Raw genomic sequence first — 10,112 nt, forward strand, 5'->3', positions numbered from 1 at the left:
AGGTAATTACTGATTTCGTTTTCCGAGGCAGGGGGAGGCGTAACCTAACCCACGCCTCTTCCGGTTTTTTGATAATAGTCCGGAGGTTTTCCTTTAGGAGTGAGAGACATTCGGATCGGGGTTCGTCATCCTTTCCCGAAGTTTAAGCCCTGTTTCTCATTAAAGTTATACCCCATTCGTTTCATTAGGTATATAGAATTAGGTTCGTGGTAATGGAATTGGGGAACTCCATCATCTTCCTCTGAACTTCCTCATTTGAGTTGTTCGGGTTTGACTTTACCAAAATAAATCGGCTTCTGCCCTTTCCTTTTGGACGGGACTTTGAAGAAAGCCTTCTGTGCGTCTTCCACTTCTTCATCTGAATGAAGGATGACTGGATTGGCAAAGTGAGTGACACCTCTGTGCACAGTACGTGCCATGGGTTGGTACCTGCACTAGAATCATTCTCTATTTGTTTATTTTTAGGAGAGATATCAGACAAGTACGCTAAAATGAAATCTTCATTAATGCACCACTCGCCCTCACTCGGTACATTATTATTACTCTCACCCTGACCCATTACATCAAAGTTTAATTCCCAAGGACAATCTTCATCAGGATCTGGCTCGATGTCAGCTTCATTACCGCTGTCCATATCTTCTTTCTCCCAGGATTCCAGATAGAAGACGGAGTCGGTATGGAAGTTTTCCACCCCTCGGAAGGGGTATTTTTCTGCGATTAAGGTTCGAACTTCACCCTCGTTATTGGCGTACTTCATGACTTGATGCAGAGTAGATGGGACAATGCGGTTTGCATGTATCCATGGTCGTCCTAGCAAAAGATTGTAGGATGTGTCCGCATCTATGATGTAGCATGCTACTTCAGACTTAAGATCTCCGATCTGGCATCTGAGCTTGATCTTTCCCAGAGGTCGGGTGTTGTTTGCATTGAACCCAAAGATAGTAGTCTGGGTGGTGTGCAGTCGGTGCATAGGAATCCCTAAGACCTGCATGACCCTGTAAGGCATGATGCTGAGCGCTGAGCCTGGGTCAACTTGAACACGACTGACTTCGGAAGATCCAATATACCCTGTGTAGTACAGTGGTCGGTCATGCTCGTGCTTGACTTGCATATCTTCCTGAGTGAATGATATACATGGTAGACTTCTCGCTGCTTGTAGGCATTGCAGACAAGGTCGATGGAGTGACTTGAGTAATGAAGCTCTCCGTATTCTTTAAAGCTTCGATCAGAGCTTCCTTGGTGGTTTTGGACAACCTTAGGAGCTCATATAGCGTAATTCTGGCCGGTATATTGGCCAACTGAGCCATGACATTGAATTGGAAGGGAGCGCTCGACTCCCCGGATTCTTGGTGAAGATTTTTGTTGAACCGAAGTTCCTTTTGTTTCCCCTTATCAACTGGCTTTTTCGGGACAGAACCCCCAGCGTCTTGGTGCTGTTCCTTAATTTCTTGAGCATTCTAGTCGTAGTCTCTCAGGTAAGCTTTTCCTGACCGAGTGCCAGGGTTGTCTCCTGGGTATGCTGCCAGGGCAATCCTCTCCTCTTCTGAATCAGTAAGAGGTTTGAGGTGGTCATCATTTTCAGTAATGGAGGGGCTAATCATGTTGGAAGATTTAGCCTTGCCTCCCTTCTTTCTGGACGAGGTGTTCATCCATTCATTTTTTGGTAGGATACCCAAGGAATCTGTGGTAACGACAATAATTAGGGTCATCCACTTTCCCTGCTTCATCCGGCTTCCTGATCTCAGGCAATTGCAGCTTGTTGTTCTTTCGAAGCAACTGGAATAAGGTATCCACATGCTCCTCTTTAAACGAATATTGCTTGGGCGCTCTTTGTTGATTGGGCGCCTTGCCTTGCTTATTAGGCGGTGGTACTCGCGTGTAGTCAGCTGCTAAAGTCTCCTTTCCCTTAGACCGCTGGGCGTTGTTCTGGTTGCGTTGCTGCTGCGGCTTGGGTTGTGGCTCTTCTTCAGCTTTGACTCGCGCCACTATCTCTTCAGCTTGCTCTCCTTGTGAAACTAGTTGTCTCCAGGAGCGACACTCCGCTACCCCCATCTGAGCGAGGAGCTGGGTCTGCAGGTTGTGCCTGCAAGTTTTAACCAAAGTTGATTGGGTCATACCTGAGGGGCATCGCAATGCCATGCTGCGGAATATTTCCACATAGGCCTTGATGGACTCTCCCTTCCTTTGCTTAGTGGCGAGAAGAGTTGGGACTGAGACCTCTTTATCGTCCTCAAAGAACCTAGCCAAGAATAGCCTTTCCAGGTCTACCCACTTCTGGATGGATCCGGCAGGCAATTTCATGAACCATTCGAAAGCGACGCCCTTAAGGGTACCGATGAATAGCCTGGTCAGGATGGCGTCATTCGCTACCACATCCCCAGTTTGGGATTTGAAGTAGTAGATATGCTGATTCGACGATCCTGTGCCATCGAACGGTTGTAAGGTAGGGGCCTTAAATTTTGGTGGGTAGGGAGCTGTATCCCACTTGGCAGGGTAAGGCCGCACTACTCCTTCTTCACGGAGCTCGCTTCTGTTGGCGATTGCATTGAGGCGAGCTTCCAGTTCATCCATTTTGGTGGACTGAGGGTACAACTCCTTTTCCATCTCCTTCTCATTGTCAGAAGAAGAATCCAAGTTATGAGTCTCACGATCTGAGTGTTCGTGCGCCTTTTGCTTTCCCTTTGACATAGTTCTCCGGGAAGACTCGGGTTTTTGCCCTTTTTCAGCGAGAAGCTGGGCTAGCATATCCTTTAGTTGGAGAAGTATCTCCTGTTGCGCCTGGAGCATGACATGATGTTCGTCCACTCTTTTGGCTATGTCTTCATGGTTCCCTGTCGTGTAAGCGGAGACCTCGCGTGCGACAACAGAACTTGAAGATTGAGATTCGGCGACTGCCGAATGTTCATCGTCGGAAACGACCCCCTTGGCCAATCTTTGATAATCAACCGGACGGATAGCTCCTGTCCGAGTCCGAGTATTCCGATATACTCCTTCGAACTGGTCGACTCGTCGGAATCAGTATGTGAGGCTTTTCCTCTGCCGATCATGTTGATGGTGACTTCGGAGTATTCCTCTTCAGTTGTCTTCTTTTTGTATCGGCGTTGTCATTTGGCAGGTCTAACAACGTTCGTCAACCTATCGAATACAGACTGCCGAGGTGCGGATGCGCAACAATGGCATTCTGACAAGACTGCAGATATAAGCATCTCACATTGACATGAGTGAGCTGCTTGTGCTGTTGGTTTTCCTCTCGACAATAATTCCCGCAGATCAGGAACTTGGGAGGAGATTTTCCCCGGGCACGGAGGCGGAGATGGAACCCCCTGCCCTTGGGTGGGTGAGATTGGTTCTTGTTGAACGTGGATTTTGAAGCCCCGCTGACTTTTCTGAACTTGGTGGACCTCTTGACGATCGCGTTCTTGAGAAATAACGCGAGGGTCGCGTTGAGACTTGTAAACATTAGGCCGAGGCCTACGTTTAAATGATGAAACAGACCTCTGAGGGTCATGTTTTGTTTGAACGCGCCCCTGAGGGTCGCGTTTGGTTGGTGAAACAGACTCTTGAGAGTCATGTCTCGTTTGAACGCGCACCTGAGGGTCGCGTTTAGTTAGTGAAACAGATTCTTGAGAATCATGTTTCGTTTGAACGCGCACCTGAGGGTCGCGTTTAGTTTGATAGCTCCCTTCTGATGGCTGCGTTTTGAAGGAACAACGCACCACTCAGGGTCGCGTTTCAGCTGTATAAGCCGAGGCTCATAATCGGGCTCGTTGCCGCGAAGTGAGCGTTCTTCCTTGGGAACGCTAGGTTCGGGAAAATTTTTAGAAACGCGGTTCTTGCGTTGGGCCATCATTCGGCTTTCACGCAAGTGTGCTCGACGTATGAATCTTCTTCGTCTGCGAGCGGTGTTCTTCTTGGCTTGTTTCAAAGCCTTAGCAGCAGCGTCGTTGACGCTCATGGAACTCGTCTCCTCCAGAGGCCGTTTGTGGCCCGAAGCATGCCTGGCTGACGCGGAGGTGGGATCTTCGGCTAGCAGAGCTAGTTTGAGTTCCTGGCCGAAGGAGAGGGCTTTCTTCGGCACTTCAACAACAGAATTGATCTCCTTGGAGATCTTGCGGACACCATGCTTAGCCTTAGGCCTAAGCGATCCAGAGGATAAGGCTTCCTCATATTTAGCTTGATCAAACTCCACGACGAGAGTTTCTACAGTGGTTCCCATGAGGTGGACGTCGGATTGCGCCACCACTTCTCGTCGTGTGGCCAGCGGAGTCGCCTCTTTGTACTCGCTCGCGCACCTGGGCAAAAAGAAGCAGAACCACACACACACAACTTGACATTGTAATTCCTATGAATTCTGCAACTTCACACAACTCTCTGACCATTAACTAAAAGAGAAGGAGCAACAAATTTGATTCTCTCCTTTGTTTAAACCCACTGCGGTTTCTTCTCGTAGGATGGAATCCCTCCACCTTCGCACTATACTCGCGATCAGACATCCTCTACCCGCTTCCGTCTGACCGATCCGCCGTCTTCTACTCAATGGGAAAATGAACTTCTGTGGAAAGTTAATGAATACTCTGAATGAGTTTAAGAACTCTGAACGAGTTAGAACTCTGTGAATAGAGTTGTTAGAACCGAAAATTCGGTTAATGACCAAGCAGATTTTCTGTTGTTGAAGAATTCCTTCTGTTTTGATCTTCTGGATTTGATTCAAAAATCCTATCTCCAAGGATTTTTACTGCTGCTGCTGTTGAATCACCGAACCTGAGTGGTTGAGATCCTGAAGAACTAACTTGCTGCTTCTTCGTATCCAAAAAGCCAGCCATTCACTCAGTTGAATTTGTTGAGATTTTATAGGTGGATAAGAGGTTGTAACTGCCCTCTAAATCCGCTCCTAAGTGGGCGTGATTTCCTCAGATCGTGGGGAAACAGTTCTGAAACCGTTCGACTCGTATTCGAACGAGTCAAACACCCAATCTGGCGTTCAGAACCCAACGTCGCCTCTCAGAATTGAGACGCGGGGTTGGGTGTTGGCTGAACATCATTGAACGCGAGGGTCGCTCGCATTTTGGTTTGTTGTAGTTTGGGAACGCGGGGGTCGGTGTTGGTTGAACCCCTACGAACGCGAGGGTCGCTCACGTTTAGCTTGTGCTTGGAAACGCGGGGGTCGCCTGCACTTCCAGAATTGTAACGCGGGGATGACATCCGCGTTTTAGAAGAAGCTAGTTGACTTGTAACTTCTTCTGTAAAGCGTTGCAAGGACCGTTGTTCAGTAATCCTAGCTTTAGCTGTTGTGGAATGTGAAAGTCGTCAGATTGTAACTTTCACTACAGAATGTGAAGACTGCTGAATAGAGTTTTCATCAGTTGTCGGAAGTGTCGTTGAATTGTAACTCTTCTCGATCTATGTGAAAAGTTCTCCATTTGCAGCTTTCGATTGTCGGCGCGAAAGCTATTTGATTGTAGCTTTCGTTGTTGGAACCTGACGGGAATCAACATCCATAGTGTTTTTAGATGAATATTTGCCCACAGCTCTCTACCAAGCAACTCACAAACTACGTCCAACTTTTTATTTCTGAAATCATTACTCTGCTCATCAGCATCTCTAATAGTTGCTAATATAATATTAGTCATGTTGTTGTCGCAACCATCAAGATCAATCATCTCAGAAATGAGGCCGTGTTTGTAGCGATTGTAGAATTGCGAATACAGTGATTAGAAAGTCGTCTGACTGTGACTTTCATTGTCGGAGCTTGATAGGGATCAGCTATCCATTGTGATTTTTAGACAGCCTACAGGTTCCTTGTTTGGATTTTTCGCCCGACGTACTAGTTCTATTTGATTAAGGGTTGAGTGGGAGTATAGTCATCCTGGATTCTTAAATATAAATATCGCTATATGCTTAGCTAGAGTAATATTATTTGTTTTAGTATGATTTCTGAATTTCGAGGATGAAATTCTTTTAAGGGAGGAAGAATGTAAAACCCCGCATTTTTGTTAGTAGTATATGTGAATTATTAGTGATAAATAATTCTATTATGATTAATGACTTGAGGTCATAGATTACACTTGATAACAAGTTATTAGAGAAGTATGAGTATAATTATATAGAGTTTTGTGCATTGGTTTTGGGCAAAATTAGCAAAACATGCACGGGTCTGGAAATCAGACTGCTCAGTAGACTTATCAGTCGACTCATTAGTCGACTGATGAGTCGACCTATGAGTCGACTGACGGGCTGATTTCGGGTTTTCTTTAAGTTTGTGGGTTTGTTCGGTTTTGTATTGGTTTTGACCACTCATATATGATATCTCCTACCCAAGAACACCTTCAGAACTCAAAACCCTAGCCCCCATCTCTCCCTCTCAAACCCTAGCTCGGATTTTGACATTTTGGAGGAGTTCTCGAAGGAGTTTGCATGGGATTTCGTGCAGTGCAGCGGAGGAGATCGTGCTTTGGCAGATCCAGGAGTTTTTGCATCATATCAGAGGCGAGTAACATCTCGCCCAGCCCTCACCCACTGTTTGTATAGTTTTCTTGAGTTTCTATTTCAGATTTTTGAGCCTAAAACGTATTTTTGTGCATAAAAATAGATGCTTTACATTATGAGATGCAAGATCTATATTTTTTAGTTATAAAAAGCTCACAAACGAATTTGTAAATTAAGACCTAGATTTGGAAATTTGTTTAAACATGAGTTTTAATGTGATTTACTGTTTTCAATACGTTTTAAACATGTTTATATGTTTAAGGTTTTTAATGTAAGTGATCACATGCAAATTCTTTCGTTTCTGTTGATACACATGAGTTAGAATCGGAAATATATTGCTGGACATGACGAAAAAGAACTTTAGGTTAATATATTTTTCAGATAATCTTCGAAAGCAAAAAACTGGGAATTTTCTGCTCAGTCGATCAATGAGTCGACTCATGAGTCAAATTATGAGTCGACTCATGAGTCGACTAATGAGTCGACTGACGGGAAAATTCACAGTTTTGTGTTTTGCTCTGGTCAACCAATGAGTCGACCAATCCCAGTCGACTCATGAGTCGACTAATGAGGACTTTTCCAGTTTCCTCGGTTTGGATCTGTTTGGGGTGTTTCAGTTTAACTAAAACTGTTTATGCTTGTTTATTGTTATTGCGTGCTTTAATATGAACGAGGAGTTGCCTCGAATAACAGGTATTAGAAATTATTGTTTAACTTGTATCTTTACATGTGAGATAACATGCGAACACAAGTTTAAGTTTACACACCGAGACGCGTGTGAATTTCGTATAGGTATATCTTTCAACATATCTCATCGATATTTACATAGTGTGTTTAGTCCTCGTATTGGACTATAATCCATTGAAGTCTTCGTGTTGGACTATAATCCATTTCAGTCCTCGTGTTGGATATTTACCTATTCATCCATGTGTTGGACACCAGATAGACCTTGAGCATGATACTTATATTTGCATAGGCTGGACATGACACTTATGTGAGTTGTGATATGACACCGTAATTAAGTTCTGAGATGAGTTTGTCTTCTTTTATTATTGTGCTTGCTTTAGATTTTGGGTTTGGTATTTAGGGATTTACAATGTAAGATACAAGGTATATACATGAGGGTTTCCTTGTTTGGATTATTTCGCTCGACGTACCTATGCTCGTGTTGTAATTTCCTAAATACTAAAATCCTCTTATACGTAGGTAATTACAATTTGAGCTACAAGGTATATACATGAGGGTTTCCTTGTTTGGATTATTTCGCTCGACGTACTTATGCTCATGTTATAATGAGCTATATAGCTTGTTGCCATTCGAGATACTCTTATTTAACTAATTTTTATTCACCCCATTTTGTATTCTTTCTTGTTTCTATACATTCTTTACAAGAACCGAAATCTTATTCTAAGGCAATTAAGTATCCCGAATGGCAACAAGCTATATAGGAAAAACTACAAGCCCTTCAACATACCCATACATAGGATCTTGTTCCTCTACCACATGATGCTCGACCAATCAGTTGTAAGTGGATATTTAAAAACTAAAACAAAATCAGACAGTTCTATTGAATTTCACAAAGCACGTCTTTTTGCCCGTGGATTTTCTTAGGAGTAAGGTATTGATTATGAGGAGACTTTTGTACTAGTGGCCAAAATTACATATATCCAAACACTTATTGCTGTTGCAGCTAGTCGACATTAGGATTTACATCAGATGGATGTGAAGAATGTCTTTCTTATTGGTGAACTTACAAACATCCTTTATATGCATCCACCACCAGGGTTGATGCCCCTTCCTCTCATGTGTGTCATCTTCAACGCGCTCTCTATGGTCTCAAACAAGCTCCTTGACTTGGTTTGAGTGCTTTCAAAATTCTATTTTGTCTATTAGATTTACGTAAAGCTTGGTGGGTTATGCGATATTTTATCAGACTTCTTCTCAGGGTCAAGCCATACTACTCTTGTATGTTGATGATATAATTATTACTGGGGATGATATATCTACTATCCTAAATCTCAAGGAATACCTTCAGAGTCAATTTGAGATAAAGGATCTCAAACATTTATGTTACTTTCTTGGGATTGAGATTGCATGCTCTCCTTGTGGCTATTTGTTAGCTCAGCAAAAGTATATTTCAGATATCATTAAACTAGCCACTTTCACTGATGCCTCCCTTGAAACTTCTTCTCCTGTTACTATACGCATGGAGCTTCACTTAAACCTTTGTCGGTCAGATGGTGATTCTCTACCAAATCCTACTCTATATCGTGAACTAGTCGGTGCTTTGATTTACTTGTCTGCTACTTGTCCAGATATATCTTATATTGTTCACAATCTCAACCGATTTATGGCCACACAGATGACTGTTCATTATGTAGCCCTGGTCAGACTTCTTTGCTACCTTCATGGTACTATGATTTGCTCCTTGTTATTGCCATCTAATTCACGCTCATGTTACGGGCATACACTAATTCTTACTGGGCCAATGATCTTGATACTCAATGATCTACCACTAGGTGTTGCGTCTTAGTTCGTCTCTTATCTCTTGGTATAGTAAACACTAACACAGTTTCACGATCTAGTACTAAGGTGGAATATCGTGTTAGACCCTATAGGGGGTGATTAGGATCTTAAGCTAATCTAATCTGATTTTATGCCAATTAAAACTAATATAAATATATTCTTGCAAGATAAATATACGAGAGTTATAAGCAAGAATAAGCAATATGAATAAAGAGATATATCTTAGCAAAGAGGTAATATATGCAAGGATATATAAACTAACACAAGGGTAAAATAAACATAAACAAGATAAGAGTGATAGTAAACAATGCAAACACACAATATGATCACGGAGTTCGGACCTTCCGTCATACGTCTCCGCTCCCCACTCCCGGGGAGAAATCCACTATCACAACCGGGTTTTCTACATTCACCCGAATAACGTTTACACCTCACACTCGGTTTTCTAGCTAACTGAAAACTTTGCAATCAACACTCTTGCAATCCCACTCTACACCCACTAAGTGTTGGAACTAGATGTGTCTCCCTCAAGTGCTCGGATACAACCTCTCCCTAGGTTCGTCAACCGACGCCACTCCTCTTGGGACAATCCCCGACTCTCGCCACACACTTCTCTCGGTGTACAAGTGTATTACAAAGTGAAACTTACAATAAGCATAATATAATAAATGATTGTTCTCTAATATGGATGAGAACACAATGAAAGCTCACACTCAATTGTTACAACTCTCACCAACCTAAATATACTATGTATGAAAATACAATAAGCTCAAGTGGGTGTGTGTAAACAATGAGTGAAATAAAATCTAAACTCAATATAAAAACTAGCTTTAAAGAATGATAATCAAACAAATATGCAAATGTAAAGCTAGATAAGAGTTTCAAAATTCTTCTCTGAAAAATAAGATGGAGAGATGGATTAAGATGAAGCTCAATCAATGTAGATGATCTCCTCCACTTGTGTAAAACTTCTTCCCAAACAAAAACTCTTTTAAACAAACACTAAACAAACTTAAACCCTTGTTAAACTCTTGTTTAAAAATCTTTTAAACAAACACTAAACAAACTTAAACCCTTGTTAAACTCTTGTTTAAAAACTT

The sequence above is a fragment of the Asparagus officinalis genome, chromosome 7 (assembly GCF_001876935.1).
Source record: "Asparagus officinalis chromosome 7, Aspof.V1, whole genome shotgun sequence".
Classification (NCBI taxonomy): domain Eukaryota; kingdom Viridiplantae; phylum Streptophyta; class Magnoliopsida; order Asparagales; family Asparagaceae; genus Asparagus; species Asparagus officinalis.